Below are 17,106 nucleotides of genomic sequence, written 5' to 3' on the forward strand. Positions count from 1 at the left end.
AAGGTGGTCCCTATTTTTTCTACTTGCATTTTTACATGCTTTCGAACTGATAGGTTGGCAGAAGCTGGGACAAGTAACGGGAGCTCACCCCGTTACATGGCAGCACCAGGGATTCGAACCGCTGAACTGCCAACCTTTTGATCAGCAAGATCAGTGTCCTAGCCCCTTGAGCCACCGCGTCCCCTATCATCTCTTTAACTTCTTTTAATTCTTCATCCATTTTTTCTATTCTCCATCTACCTTGTCTATTCTTGACTTAAGATCTTCATATATGGTCTGTAGCATATTTTTTAATTCCACATTGTTTTTCTCCTGCTGCATTGTAGTTTCTGCTATCTTTTGTCCTGTGGAGCTGGATGCTGTTACCTTCCCACCAAAGGTGGTCCCTATGTTTTCTACTTGCATTTTTTACGTGCTTTCAAACTGCTAGGTTGGCAGAAGCTGGGACAAGTTGGTGATGATAGATGTTGTGGTGTTTTCTTCATCTTGTTTCTTCTGTTCAAACTGCCCAAATAATCTAAATTATTAGATTTAATATTGATCTAAATAATCAAATTTTGAATCCAAAATCAAAATCAAGCTCTTCGGGTTCTTGTTACCCTAATCCGCTTAAGTAAAAAAATTCAAAGTCTCTGTTGAAGAAAAACCAAAAATCAATATTTAATAAGGGAAAAATTAGAAGCTCAAATGTATCAAGAAAAGGGGGTCCAAAAGGCAATGAAAGAGGGGGGGAAATAAAAAAATAAAAATAGTCACTCAAAAAAAATTAAACCAAGGAGAAAAGGCAAGAATAACAATTTTTCCAATGCCAAAAAATACAAATTAATCCAACAAGCGAGAAGCTCATTAAAAAGAAAGAAGAGGGGGAAAAATCCAAAAATCCACTGTTTCAAATTTATAAATTCACCAGGCAAAAACAATAGACAGTTCATTCTTTAATAGTTTGCAAACTTTTAACTTTCTTCCCCCTGCATCAGAATCAAAAGACTCTTTCTTATCAAAGTTCTCTTGCCAGCTTTCAAAACACTGTCCAAGGTCTTTTATCTTCTCCTTTGTTCAGGTTTTTGTTTAATTTTCTCAAGCACCACTAAATGGCACTGCAGTTTACTCCCAATACTTTTAAAATTATATTCAATCCAGTTTTTTTCTTCCAAAGTCAAATATAAATCTCAAATTTTCAAAAGTCATTCATTTTACAAAAAAGTCACTTTGCCCAATCTGCTTTCTAAGTTTAAAAACAATTTTTCAGCTTTTTCAGCTTTAGTTTTTATTAATGGCAGTGCTTTTTCGCCACTGCTCCCAGAAGTGGGGAGATAGACTTATTCCGCTCCCTCTCCTCTCCTCTTTGCCATTTTCATTCAAAAATAAAGTTTTTTAAAGTCAGGGAGTATATATATAAAAAAGAGGAATCATGTTTCCAAGATCAGTATTCTCACCTAGATGATTCATCTTGCTTTCTTCTTCACTTTATTTTGTGTGGCTGCCCTGGCTTGTGACAGCTCCCAATGGCTGCCTTCCCAGCTGCTGGGTTGGAGGCTATTTACTGGTGCTTCAGGGAACTTGCAACTTCCCTGTTCATGCCAGCCTGTGCCTCCATTCTTCACAGTCCCTACAAGACTGCTATGATCCCTTGGGACCCCCTAGATCAGCTGGGATATTGGCGTTTCTTCAGAGCCCCAAAGTCCACTGTAACACCGCGACATTGTCCACACCCCCTCTCCAATTGTTTTTTAATTCCAGTCTTCATTTCCTTCTACTTTCCTCTAATGTCCAATTTAAAAATTGTTGTATTATTATTGCTGTTTACTAAAAAAAAATATTTAGGTTCCTAAGCTTGTAGTTAAAACTTCTTTTTATTAAGGATTGAAAAAAACTCCTCCATAAAATGTATCAATCCAAAGGTTCATGATAGCTGAAGAGCAGTTAACAAGCAATTTCTGAAAGTAATTTTAAAAAGGAAGCATGTAAATTTAGTGTCCTCTCAAAGTTTATGGAGATTCTCAGTCATCCACATCATGGTTGTCCCAAGCGTGCTTTTTTCAAGAGGCAACCGGACTTTCTGGTTTTTCTCTGAAGAGGTTTCGCTTCTCATCCAAAGAGCTCAAAGAGCTCAAAAACCATCAGAGAACATTATCTTGAGTTCTCTTCATAAGGAACAGCTATGTAGAGTACTTGTGGGTTATTTCAAGTCTGTCTCTGTCTGAAGAAGAATTATCTTAAGACAATGACTATTAAGATCTGGCAAAACAGCAACTACATACAACAATTGTATTGTTAAGGTTTGTAGAGGGTCAAAATATGCAGATTTAATTTAACAACTTGGTAAAATATACTTGGGTTTAGAACAATATAGATTCCAATGAACTGTTTTAATTTTTTTTAATGGTTTTCCCATATCCTTCAGCAGACTAGTTTAGAATCAGGATTTTGATCTTCCACTGTTACCCAAACCAACCACACCAGAACCATGGAAAACTATTGGAAGCATAACAAACTTTTTTGCTCTATACCAGTGCTAGGTAAGATAAATGCAGTGCTTTTAAAGTAGAACTACATTCTTAGTGACCTCTATAATATATTTTAAAATACTATGAAATAATAAATTATTATCATTTTCATATCTCTCCTATTCTACAAGTCAGAAACAGAAAGACCCTATATCAGAAATCTATGTCTACCCCCATCCCCTTCTATTATTGTTTCTCAATAATCAGTATTTAAGACATGGAGGCTATGATTCAGGAAGCTTTTAAATAACTATATGCAGACCCTGATAGCTTGATTATCCATGAACCAGTTGATCTCCTTTTAAAACTATTGAAATTGGTTTCCATTACTATAATTGTTAGCAGTAAATCCTACAATTTAATTATGTGCTCAGTAAACAAATATTTCCTTTTCTCAGTCTTGCTTCTCATATTTAATTCTAATAGATGACTTTCAATTCCAGTATTGTGAAGATGTGAAAAAAATAATATCTCTCCTTCTTCTTTATACCATAGGTCTTCTTTTTCCCCCTTATATTATAGTGGCCCAGGGCTATAGAGTTTTCCAAATTCCCTAATCATTTTGATTACATTTTTTCATCTTTTCTAACTAACATTCTTCATCAAGTATGATGTAACCTTGCTTTCTATGCTGTAATCTGACTGTAGATTTGTATAGGCATTATCATTTATTAGTGTACTTACTGCAGTTTAAATTCTTGGCTATTTCCAGAAATTTTAATATAAAAAGAATAAAAACAAAAATCAATTAATATAATTATGATGAGCATGATACACCATAATTCAGAGTAGCATGGTTTTATATCTCCCAAAAAATTAATTAAAGGGTGTGTGTGTGTATTATTCCAAAGCACAGCAATTATCTCAGAAACTCTATTTTCTATTTTTAATATTGCAAGTATGGAATGTCCCTCTTTTTTACAACAGCTGCACAGAGAGAGGTCATTTTCATTAAGCTGTCCGCTATAGCTCAAAGTTCTCCCTCCTGATAATTCATTGACAATTCAGATTTCATTCATATTTAGGTGAAGTTTGGATATATTTATTTTGTCCTAGCATATATCTCTTTATGCTTATTTACATTAAATTTCATTTGCCATTTTGAAACTCATTAACTCAACTTAGAGAGATCTTTTTGAAACTCTGCACAATCTTCTTGTTTTTTTACTTTACTATCTTAAACATCAACAACCTAGCCATTTCACTTTTCAGCCTTATCTCCAAGCTATTTATTTGCAAAATTGAAAGGAGTACTATTATCTGGGGAACCTCATAATCTTACTAATGTGAGAATTGCTCATTTATTCCTAGTCTGTTTCCTGTTTCTTAAATATTGCCACTTTATGAGAGCATTAGGTCTCTTATTCCATGACATCTGAGTTTTCTTAAGAGCTGGAGAGGGGGGACTAGAGAGATTACCCTAGCCAACATTTAGTATACCAAAAAAGAGCAGCATGCAAGATTACTAGACAATTACCAGATAATGGAAAAAACAAAGAAAAATCTGTACAGTCCTATAGTAATTTCTGCATTCTTGATACCGAGATTCCTCTTACACAGTGAAAAAAGTCAATTTGATGCAAGAACCTATTTGTGAAAAAAGACCTGTGTTAACTTTTCCAATCATTGGATCATTAAGAAGAGGTGATATTTAAAATATTACAGGCAATTTTACCAATTTTTAGGCAATCCCAATTTGACTTTCTTGACGTATGCTGCGTGTATGGTTTATGCTCAAAGGCAGAAGAATAGTTCTTACTCAACCTTTCAAAGACATGAATTTTGCCTCTAGATAATTTAACATGCTGAGTTCTTATAGATTATACGTTTGAAATACCAAAAACGTGCTTCATTAAAGTGGACTTCTTCAGATACCACATCAAATCCTATTATGTCTCTGTGTGTATTATCTCTAGACATATTATCACCAATTCTGCCTACAAATTTTTCTTGTAACATTCATCAATATTCTGTCGCACACTTAAGGCACACCTTGGTTCTCTTTCTATAAAATTTGCAAAGACAGTCTGCAGTTTCCCCCACGAATACCACAGGAGTAAAGGCCACGTGGGAGACCATGTATCCTCTGAAAACAGAAAACACAATCATCTTAATACTCCAGCTTTAGCATGTTTACATATTTAAAGCACTCTGGAATAGGTAGGAAGCATTTAGAACTGAATGAAAAATTGTGTACATGTCAGTCTTTCTATATCAAATTGCTCTAAAGAAACCCAAACATCCTGTGTTTTAGAGCTGCATAACTACAAATAATCAGGCCTGTGCAAATTCTGTTTCTGGTCTATATCTGTTATTTCAATTTAGCCTCAAAAGCTAGATCCAGATCAGAAGCTTCCTGTTCATTTAATAAAAAAAGTCTGTTCACACTACAGAAGCTGTTAACCGAGGAGCACTGGCCAATTTCCAGGGGAACTGTTAGCATAATCTTTTCCATCTAGTGCCCTCCCTTATAATATGACTCCTAAGATTTCCATTCAGCAGTATTTAGAACATTGCTGCTGAAATATGCATATATGTTTGTATTTTGCAATGCGTGCTATACTAGAGAAGTCTTCATCTCATCCAGATAGCCATTTCTATTAAAGATCATTTATCACAATTATTCATGCATTAACTTGTTAAAATTTCTTATTTGACATTCTTTCTTTGAGTGTTTTTATATATAAAAACACTTGGATGGAGCTTGGAAATTTATTAGAAAAGGAGAAAAATCTGAGGAAAAAGCAAGTCATATTAAAATGTTCTTTTTGTTGGGGCTTAATGGAAGTAGTTGTTATACCCAAATCCTTCTCAGGAATGCAGAACACTTTGGAGAGTATGGTAGATTTTTGACTGATCACGTTTAACTATAGATTCAAACCTGGTTATGAGACAGACATAGCATTGGTCATACTAGTTGATGATCTCTGGCAAGAACATGATGGGGTTAGTGCATCCATCCTTGCTCTTCTTGAACTCTCAGGGGTCTTTGATAGCATTGACCATAGTATCTTTTGGGGCAGGTTATGAGGTTTGGGGCTGGGCAGCAGTTTTGCACTGGTTTGGCTCCTATCTCCAAGTTTAGTCCTAATCAGTGTTTTTTTTTTTTTTTTATTCAAAAAGTTTTACAAATTTTTTTTTTTCCCCTTTCCCCCCCTCCTCCCCCCTCCCTTCGCAACCCCCCTCCCCCCCCCCCGACTTCCCGGAACGAGCACAAGGTATAGTTAAAAGTAAAACAAACATATGCTAAAAAGTTTTCGTCCCAACTTAATTATACCCTACAATCATCAATTCCTAACTTCCCCAAAAGCAATCAAAATAATACATCATAATCATTCAAAACAGTCTGATAACTCTTAGTCTGATATCTCGTTGAATATAGTCAATCCATTTTTCCATTCCTTTAAGTATCTTTCTTGCGTATTGTCTTTCAAAAGGCTGATATCTTCGCCATCTCAGCCAAATTGGCAACTTTCAATATCCATTCTTGTATTGTTGGTACTTCTTTTTTCTTCCAATATTGTCCTATTAGTAATCTTGCTGCAGTTATTAGATTTAAAATCAATTTAGTCTCAATTACTGTACAATCCGTAATAATTCCCAACAAGAAAAATTGCGGCAGGAACTTTATCTTCTTTTCAGAACATTTTGTAAAATCCACCAAATTTTTATCCAAAAGGCCTTTATGTCCTTACAAGTCCACCAAATGTGAAAATATGTAGCGTCATCACAATTACATCTCCAACATTTTGCTTGCATTTCTGGATACATACGATAATTTTTAGGATCTAGATGCCATCTATAAAACATTTTATAAAAATTTCCCTCAGATTCTGTGCCTGCGTGAATTTAACATTTCTAACCCAAATTCTTTCCCACGTTTCCAATAATATTGGCTCCTGAAAATTTTGTGCCCACTTTATCATACAGTCCTTTACCAAGTCCCTTTCAGAATCTATTTCAAGTAACACATTATACAATCTCTTTATATGCTCCTGAGACTGATTTCTAATTTGCTTTACCAAATTTCCCTCGTTCTGCTCTATACCAATTTTTGATCTCCTTCCATCTAGTATGTAATTGCTCATATTGAAACCAAGTATAATTTTCCCCTTCCTCTCTTAATACTTGCAGAGATTTTAACTGCAAATTACCTCTTTCAGTATACAAAAGATCTTTATATGTAATCATTTCCTGCTTCTGTTCTATGTTTATATTTTCTACTGTATGTCTAGGACATGCCCATATAGGAACCTTATAATTTAGTTTATAAGAGTATTTTTCCAAACACATGAAGGGCATTTCTTAGCACATGATTTTTAAAGGCCTTATCCACTTTTTGTCATAAATTAAATATGCATGCCATCCATATAACAAATCATAACCTTCTATATTCAAAATTCTGTCCTCTGTTAAATTAAACCAATCACTTATTGCAGAGAGAGCAGCTGCTTCATAATATAATTTAAAATTAGGCATTTTAAACCTCCCTTTCCGAGAATCTTGAATTATTTTCATTTTAACCCTAGCTTTTTTACCTTCCCATATAAATTTGTTAATTCCCTTCTGCCATTCCTCAAGATTCTTATCTTTCTTAATTATTGGTATCATCTGAAAGAGGAATAAAAATCTAGGTAAAACATTCATTTTAATAGCAGCAATTCTCCCCAGCAAAGATAATTGCAATTTTTCCAAACAATCAACTCCTTCTGAACTTTTTGCCATAAAACCTCATAGTTATTCTTATACAATTTCACATTTGATGACGTAATATAAACCCCTAAATACTTAACCTTCTTTACAATTTCAAATCCTGTTACTTCCTCTAGTTTTTCTTTCTGTTGTCTGGCCATATTTTTTATTATCACTTTTGTCTTTTTCTGATTTACCTTAAACCCTGAGACATTCCCATATTGATCAATTATTTCCAACAAAGATTTACTAGAATTTATAGGGTTTGTTAAAGTAATCACCAAATCATCTGCAAAAGCTCTTAACTTATATTCATACTGTCTAACTCTAATTCCCTCTATCTCCTTTACTTCTCGTATTTTATCCAATAATGGTTCTAGAGTTAAAATAAACAATAATGGTGATAAAGGACATCCCTGTCTTGTTCCTTTCGCAATCTTAAAAGGTTCTGTTAAGCTACCATTGATTATAATCTGTGCTGTTTGCTCTCCATAAATTGCCCTAATTATTCTTAAAAAACCATCTCCAAATTGCATCTTTTCTATTAATTTAAATAAAAAATCCCAATGCAATCGATCAAAAGCTTTCTCTGCATCGAGAAAAATAAATGCTGCTGGAATAAAATTTTTCTTTTCTAAGTACTCCAGTAAATTAACAATCTGCCTAACATTATTCCTCATCTGTCTCCCTTTTATAAATCCAGATTGATCATTATGAATTCTTCGCTGCAGAATCAACATTAATCTATTAGCTATTATTTTAACAAAATCTTATAATCATTATTTAAAAGTGAGATTGGCCTATAATTCCCAGGTTTAGAACAATCCTGTTCCTCTTTTGGTATCAATGAAATAAAGAGGTTCTCCATGAGGGGAATTCTCCTAGTTGTATCTGATTAAATAATTCCTTAAGTGGACCTAACATCTCATCCTGTAAATTCCTATAATAACTAACTGTAAGCCCATCCGTACCAGGAGTTTTCCCCATTTTAATTGTTTAATTACCAAAATAATTTCTTCCGAGGTTATAGGCCGATTCAATTCATCCGTTTGTTCTAAAGTTAAATTTTTAACCTTATATTCCTTCAAATACTTATCAATATCCCTATTCGATATATTATCTTTAAGATATAAATTTGTATAATATTCTAAAAAAGCTTTTTTAATTTTATCCTGTTGATATCTCTCTTTACCTTTGTATTCTATTTTTTCTATAGTACGTTGTTTTTGTCTTTTCCTTAAAGTGTATGCTAACCACCTACCAGGTCTATTTGCGGTACAACAAGAATTATGTTTGGCATATTGTATATTTGTTGCCACCTGATCAGCCATTATCATATTAAATTGATTCTGTAGTAACTTTATTGCATCTTTAAGTTTTTGATCATGTGGGTTATGTATTAATAATTGTTGTTTCTTATAAATTTCCTCTTCTAAATACCTACGCTGTCTTTGTTGCTTATTTCTCTGTCTATTATTAAGATATATTAATACACCTCTCATAAAAGCTTTACTGCAGTCCCAAACCATTTCTATCGATGTTTCATTATTCAAATTATAATCAAAAAATTCTTTCATCTGCTTTTTACATTGATTTACATTATCCTGATATCTAAACAAATTTTCATTTAATCTCCAAGTTCTTCTACCCTCTTTTCCATATTGCAATTCCATCCAAACAGGACTATGATCAGACAAACATCTTGGAAATATCTTAGTTTTCTTCACCCTAAAAAGCAAATCATTAGAAATTAAAATAAAATCAATACGTGAGAAGGATTGATGCCTATCAGAGAAAAAAGTATAGTCTCTTTCCTCCAGATTCCGCAGTCTCCATACATCTCTTAACTCAAAATCTTCTATCATATCAAAAAAGGATTTAGGCAGCTTTGCATGTGCAGGTATCTTCTTGGAAGAAGTTCTCTTGTCCTTTCGTGTATCTATTACTCCATTCCAATCGCCCAATATAATACACGATTTATAATCCCATAGAATCAACTTATCATATAACATTCTATAAAATTTTTCTTGTTGCTGGTTGGGTGCATATATACCAAGCAAGAGAGTCCTTTTTGTTTCTATTGTAAGTTCAATAGCAATATATCTTCCATAAATATCTGCCTCTATTAACTTGGCTGGTATATCTTTTCTCAAATAAACCACTATGCCATGTTTTTTCTCCAAAGCTGAAGCAACAAAATGTTTACCTAACTTTGAGTTTATTAGGTACTTTTGATCTGATAATTTAATATGCGTTTCTTGTAAGCAAATAACATCATGTTTAAATTGTTTCAAATAATGAAATATTTTTCTTCTCTTCTGAGCTGAGTTCAAACCATTGACATTCCAAGTCAAGATTTTATTTGCCATTACTGGGCTGCTGAAGCCTTTGGGCAATCAACTGAAGATCGTCCATCCTAATCAGTGTTGATAGGGAGTTAGAGGTTCAGTCCATGACTGCTCCTTTGTGGCAACCTGCAAAGCTCAGTTCTTTCTCCACTCCTACATGAAGCTGCTGGGTGAGATCATCTGCTACAATGGAATGAAATACCTTCAGTACATGATGATACTCAAGTCTATATTTCCATTCCAGGTGACACAAGTGATGTTGTCCCTGTTGTCTTATGGTGCCTGCAAGCTATGTGGGTCTGGATGGGGGACAACAGGCTCTGGTTGAACCCTGGTAAGACTGAATGCTTTGGGTACATGGAATTCCAGGTTCCAAGACTTTAACTTCATTAGTTCTGGATGGGTTGCACTACCCCAAATGGATTCAGTGCACAACCTGGAAGTTCTCCTGGACTCACAACTCCTGCTCAATGAGTAGGTGGCAGTTGTGGCTAGAAGCCTTTGCACAACATATGTGCCAATTGTTCCCTTTCCTGGATTAGGAGTCCCTGGCCTCAGTCACTCAAACCCTGGTCACCTCTCCGTTGGACTATTGCAATGCACTTTACATGGGCTATCCTTGAAAAGTATTTGGAAGCTTCAGCTGGTGCTGAATGCAACTGCATAGACAGTTCTTAGAGTCCCTAGGGCAGCCCATGTTACACTGCTGTTCTGTGAGCTACATTGATTGCCAATTTGCTTCTGGATCCAATTCAAGGTGTTGGTTATCACCTATCACCTTCAGGTCCAGGTTATCTGAGGAACTATCTCATCCCAATGGAATTAGCCTGCCCCAGCTGCGCTGATAGAAGAGACATGCTGTGGACCCCATACGTCAAAGAATTTTGGCTGGTGGAGTTTTCTGCACACCCTCCCTTCTGGCCTTCCCAAATGGCTTGAAGACCTGGTTCTACCAGCTGGGCTAGGACCCCTACGGGGGAATGGAATCTTGGAAGTGACTAATGGATTAGTCAAACCCTCACCTCATCCCCTTGTGCACTTTGCTACCTTCCTTTCCATCTTGGTTAAATTAATTTTAATTTATTTTTAAAATAATTCACATTAACATTAAAATCAATGTGGTTCTTATTTATAGGTCTTATATGGTATTTTAATTGTATAACTGTAAACCACCTAGAGTCACCTCAATGAGACAGACAGCATAGAAGTTTAATAATAAAATAAATAAATAAATCTCTCAACATTGAAAACCTCTTGCCATCCTAGTATCCTGGACTAAATCTCTCAATATCCATCAATTGTTTGTTTGTTTGTATTTGTTTTATTTATTCATTTATAAAATGTATTGGCTGCCCATCTTACAACAGGGTAAGTCATAGTCAAATCAAACTTTTAGATTTAGATTTCTTACTTTGTCATAGATACACCTGAATAGCCTAATGCTTGAACCATATGTTTGAAACAACCTTTATTTGCTAAATAGATACTCACCAAACTGATCATTACTGTTATAAATTCTTGGGATTCTAAGTGGTACAATCTCTTTTTTTACATAGTCTTGTCTTGTCCCCACTATTCATTCATTTCACGTATCAGAAATTTCCCCAAATCTCATTCATTCAGAAATATTCCCCTCTCAAGTTATTCTTGATTCTTCTATTATCATCAGTCACATATATCTATCAATAACTGATACATTCCTAGTTTTATATGCACCCACAATGACATAGATAAACTACCGGTAGTTCATGCTTTTGTACAAATATTTTAGCCTATTCATTTATTATTAAATCTTCGCTGTGATTTCCTTGCATATATTCATCAGCTACATTCCACAAAATCCAAACTCTTTCACTTAGTTCTAATGCATCTTCTCCTTTCTCTTAGCTTTACACCTATGTGTGCATGGATTTTTCTTTCATTCATTTCACTTGTTAGTTATATTTATCACTTGCTCTTATATTTCAAATCATAATTTTTCATATGCCATTGTTGTTAACTAATGGGCCCACATAGCTACTGACTCTGGGTTCTTTTCACTGTTTTGGTCACACATAGATTTCACACAACATTTTTTTCGATAAATATTACTGGCTGGAAATGTCCCCTCTTTTTAAAAAAAATCTAAACTTCATATGATTTCTCAGAAGAAAGTCTCCTGTTTTAGAAAACAACACAAAAAACTATTTAATACCACATTTAAAATCATTGAGCTACTGGCTTTGTTTCAGCTACACTGGCGGTTTTAGTGTTTTTCCTCATCCCATCTGGTAAGACTAGGAATTACATTTCAGGCTTCTGCATACAAAATAGGTCTCTTTCCATTAGTTCATTTCCTTTTCTTTTTGCTGAAAACATTGGTAAGTGTTCTGTATAGATTAGAAATAAAGACTGCAGGGACTATTTGTTGCAGTGAAGGCAGGAAGAGGGAGACACACAAATTGTTTTTTTCTATGCATAATATAGGTTTTATTTAAAGGGAAGTAAGCCCTAAAACTGTTAGGCAATTTTCCCTGAAATTAGAGATGTTACCTAATATACCTTTATAGGTAGGTATATAATATACCTTTTCCAGGTATATTCTAGGCTCTACACCTTTTTGTGGTGAAGAATGATAGGCGGCTGCAGAATTTATTACTTTCATTTGGGCCATAGTGGAATCTGGTTTGACAGATGTGTCATTTTGATCAGAAAGAACTCCATGATGTATCATTTACATCTCTACATCTAGGCAGCAGTCAAGGAGACATGTAATTTAATACAATCCTGATTCAGCATTTGGTGCAAAGTTATAGAACATCTGCATCAGTGAAACTGCATCAGTGTTAGCCTAGGAAAAATACAACAGAATAGAGAGCTGCAAGAAAGGAAATAAAGTATTTATCCCAGTAAGGAATCCCTTTTACATTTCTTATTATAATGATCAGAAATATATTTATTATGTGTTAACCTAAAGACATTATCGTTATTTCACACATATTGCAGGTCCTAGGCAAAACTTGACTACAACCAGTATATTTTTTGGAAAATAAGCTGAGAGGAGATAATACTATACATTTAATTACCAAGGACATCAACTGGAGAAGGCAATAAGTTCTCAGAAACAGCTTGTGTAGTAAAAGCTTGATTATTATTATCAGCTGGGTCTGAAGGCATAGCCTCGGGAAGGGAGGAATCAGGGGATGACGGCCTCATTACGTCCTCCGACTGGTCTGGTTCTGGCTCCTGGAGCTGAGCCAAAGGAATTGGTGCTTCCGAGGTAAGCCTTACCAGCCCTTCCCCGTCACTTTCAGAGTCACTTCGGGCATGGGGCCAGGTTCGGGGGCTGGAGTCACAACACTATACAATATATGTATATATATAAGTATGAGTATGTAATAACTATATTAACTGGATATAACAAAAGGAAACAATAGGACAGGAACGGTAGACACGCTTGTCTATCTTCTGGAGTGTTGGCTATTCCTGCCAGCTTGGTGTCATCTACAAATCTGATGAGTTCAAATGAGTATGTAATAACTATATTAATTAGATATATAAGAAAGTGAAGTAAATGAAGATTCATTTAGAGAGGGTAGAATTTTAAACTCATGTATAAAGTAGTTAATCCCATATTGAATATAATGTAAATCACTTCTGTGTAAAAAAGGTATAGGACTGGTGCATAGAGGACGACCTTTTAGGGGAAAATAGTAGTATAGCAAGAGAAGGCAGTCCAGTATCTCTGTATTATTTTTGGTAGCTAATACTGGTCTCCTAACTACATACCCTACTCAATCTGCTAATTATATGATCAGCAGGATGTAGTAACTGGTTTTATGGAAGGAAAAAAGAATGACTAAATTTCCCATTTCTCCCCAAAACCATACTTAAATTGCTGTTTTCCCACAATAAAAATCAGTGTTTGTGAGCGTCATCAGGAATGACAGAAGTCACACATATTCAGCAGAGAGGAGAGAGCATGGTCTATTACCTTTGCACGTGTACTGTACAAGGTCTGATACCTAAACCAGCATCTACTCAGTTCTCAGATATGTATGTAATGTAGCAACAATTATTTATGTAGTATACAGGAAGTCCTTGATTTATGACCGTTTGTTCAGGAAATTCATTTGAAATTATGACAGCACTGATCAAAGAAACATATGACTCCCTCCTGAAGTTCCAACAGTTGCAGCATCCCTGTAGTCATATGACAAAAATTTGGGTGCTTGGCAGCGTGCCCACCCTTATGACTGTGGGAGTACTGCAAGTCTCTCCCACCCTCCTGGGTTGGGAGTCCTCAATCAGCATGACCCACCAGTACACAGAAACCTTCCATGGAATGGGAGGCCTCAGCCTGCTAGCCACAGCAGCACACAGGCCTTCGCCTCGTTCCACAGTTCCTGGAAGACTTGCCCCTTCCCCCATCCCACCACTCTTTTGGAAGGCTTGGGCTTTCTACACCCCCTCCCCACCAGTCTCCCAGAACAGGGGTCTCCAACCTTAGTAACTTTAAGGCTTGTGGACTTCAACTCCCAGAGTTCCTCAGCCAGCTTTGCTGGCTCAGGAACTCTGGGAGTTGAAGTCCACAAACCTTAAAGTTACTAAGGTTGGAGACCCCTGTCCCAGAAGGCTTGGGTCTTGTACTCACTCCTTCATTCTACTGGAAGGCTAGCCAATGCAATGTTTCCAAAGATAGAAAGAGTCAGGCCACCAATTTTACTTGGCCCCACAGCAACACAGAAGAATTCAGGAATACTTTACAGATTATAATGCCTTCAAGAATCAAAGACCTACCCAATTCTGAAATTTTGAACTACCAATTCACAATGCTTCATTCTTGTGGAAATTTGGTTAAATATATTGATCTTAGATAAAGATCTATCTGAACCCAAATCTGGAGGTGGGAGAAGAACCACTGAAGCACAGATTCAGACCCACCTGGATGGTATATAATACCAAGACTGATAGCATCAAAAGTCAAAGAGTCTTCAGCTCAGTCTGTCATTTTCTGATGTACGCTTTCTTTTTCTTTAATTCCTTGTTTTTTTCAATCAGCAAATAGTGGTCATTTACTGCTTTGGATCTGCATTTCCAGTAAATAAATATAAGAGGGTTTTCAAGCAGGGTGACAAACACAAAACTTGTCTTCATAGTTCTGAGCTCATGCATGCTCATCTTTTTTTTTCTTATTTTACTTTTTGAAATGGAATGTTTTTTAACAGATCTTGGGAACATGGAGTAATAGCATTGCAGGAGGAAGCAAAGTGTTATAGAAAAGGTTCCTTGTCCAAGGGAGAGGAGAAATATAAGATTATATTAGATTAACTTCCCCTTAATTATTTCAAGATTTGCTTATATATGTTAGTTTGCTGCTAACAATAAAGACCATTGCAGAAATCCAAGTGGTTCATTTTCTGAGTTTACCACCCTCAAAGTACTTGACACATCTTTCTTTCTTAGGGCACCAACAATTTGGCTTCCTTATATGTTTGACATAATATATAACTTTGTTTCCAATTTCCTTTAGTATTTTAAAATGTTTAAATATTTTTGTCTTTATGTTTATTCTTACTGCTATTTGTTTGGCATTTATAATATCGTATAATAAAAATTTGGCTAATCATCTCATTCAGAAAGCATTTTGAGTAATGAACATGCTTCAAATAAGAATTGGCCAATATGCTCTGTTCAAATCTCTCCTCCCTCCCCCCCACCCCAGCCATTCCACCTTACATGAAAGTTCTTTTGAGCAAGCTTCCTGAAATAAGCATGGCAACAATGTTTTTTTGGGGTTTAATATTTTTCAAGTAGTTTAACATTTCCATTTCCCAGAATAAATTCCAGATCTCTGAAATTGCAACAGCACTTAGAATTATACACCACCCCATAGTGCTTTACAGCCCTTTCTGGGCAGTTTACAGTGTCAGCATATTGGTCTCAACAATCTGGGTCCTCATTTTACCTACCTTGGAAGGATGGAAGGATGAATCAACCTTGAGCCTCATCAAGTTCAAACTCCAGGCTGTGGACAGAGTTTGTCTGCATTACAGCATTCTAACCACTGTGCCATGTTGAAGTGTTAACATAGCAAAAATATTATGACCCCCATAATTTCCATGATACAGTGTATTACTCAGGAAAATACTAACTGACTGCCAAGATATTCGCTCTCTTGTATAACATCAATCATTATTTACTCTCTACCTTTTAATAGACGATTCTTGCCAATTTTAAAAAGGAATGTCAAATAAGTGTCAATTTAGAACATAGCTTTGTATATGAATGTATTACTACAATGATAATCTCTTGATCACCAATGATTACAAATGACTCGGAGGGCCTTAGCCTTTCCCACGTGAACATATCATTTTCTGCTGATGTTATAAAGTAGGAAACTGGCGCATCAGCACTCCTCCTTTTATAATCCCTTGAAACATTGTTCTGGAATCCAGCTAAAGTTACTATTTACTTCCTTCTCAAAGATTGCTGATCTAATTATCAAGGATGATATCATTCAGCAAAGGGGTTTGCTATTTGGCTTACTTTCACAAACAGATAAAAATGTTCTTCACAATTACTACCACCTCCTTCTAGCTGTATTTTGCTGCAATATAACTTTTGAAAGATTAAATTAGGACATTCTAAGTATGTAATAAAACAACTTTTATTGTTGATATGCAGAAAACCAAATATACAAGTAATATACAATTAAATAAGAGCCCTGGTGGCACAGTGGTTAGAATCTAGTATTGCATGCTAATTCTGCCCACAGCCTGGAGTTCGATACTGACCAGCTCAAGGTTGGCTCAACCTTCCATTCTTACAAGGTCAGTAAAATGAGGACTTAGATTATTGGGGGCAATATGCTGACAATATAAACTGCCCAGAGAGTGATATAAACATTGTTAGGCTGAATAGACGGTAAGTAAGTGCTATTGCTAAATCAATCAGGCCTATAGCTCATCAAATGAAGCAGCTTCTTGAAAGTGGTTTGTGGCAATTAATCTGTCTATTTATCTGCTATCTTATGCTTAAATTTGTTGTGCTGTTTTTTTGGTAAGAACCATAAAAAAGTCTAGAAGTCTAGACTTCCGAACCGCCACCCACCATCGCAGGGAGACGGAACCTATTCGTTGGTTCCGTCCCAGGCGCCTGATGGACCCCGAGAGGTTCCTGACGGAGCTTGGGCCGTTTCCTGAGGAACTAGTCGTGGCCTGGGAACAGGCCGCGGCTGGGGCCTTGGACCGTGTCGTGCCTTTGCGGCCTCTGACCCGGCGCAGATCTCGTCCGGCCCCTTGGTTCTCCGAGGGGCTGACGGAGATGAAACGCCGGAGAAGACGCCTAGAGAGCACCTGGAGGTCCAGCCGTTCCGAAGCTGATCGGACACTAGTTAGGACCTATTCTAGGACCTACCTAGTGGCAATGAGGGAGGCGAGGCGTTCTTACACCTCCACCCTCATTGCATCGGCAGATAACCGCCCGGCCGCCCTGTTTCGGGTGACCCGCTCCCTCCTTCATCAGGAGGTGCGGGATGACCCGTTGCAGGGACGTGCCGAGGAGTTTAGTGGTTATCT

The sequence above is a fragment of the Ahaetulla prasina genome, chromosome 5 (genome assembly GCF_028640845.1).
Source record: "Ahaetulla prasina isolate Xishuangbanna chromosome 5, ASM2864084v1, whole genome shotgun sequence".
Classification (NCBI taxonomy): Eukaryota; Metazoa; Chordata; class Lepidosauria; order Squamata; family Colubridae; genus Ahaetulla; species Ahaetulla prasina.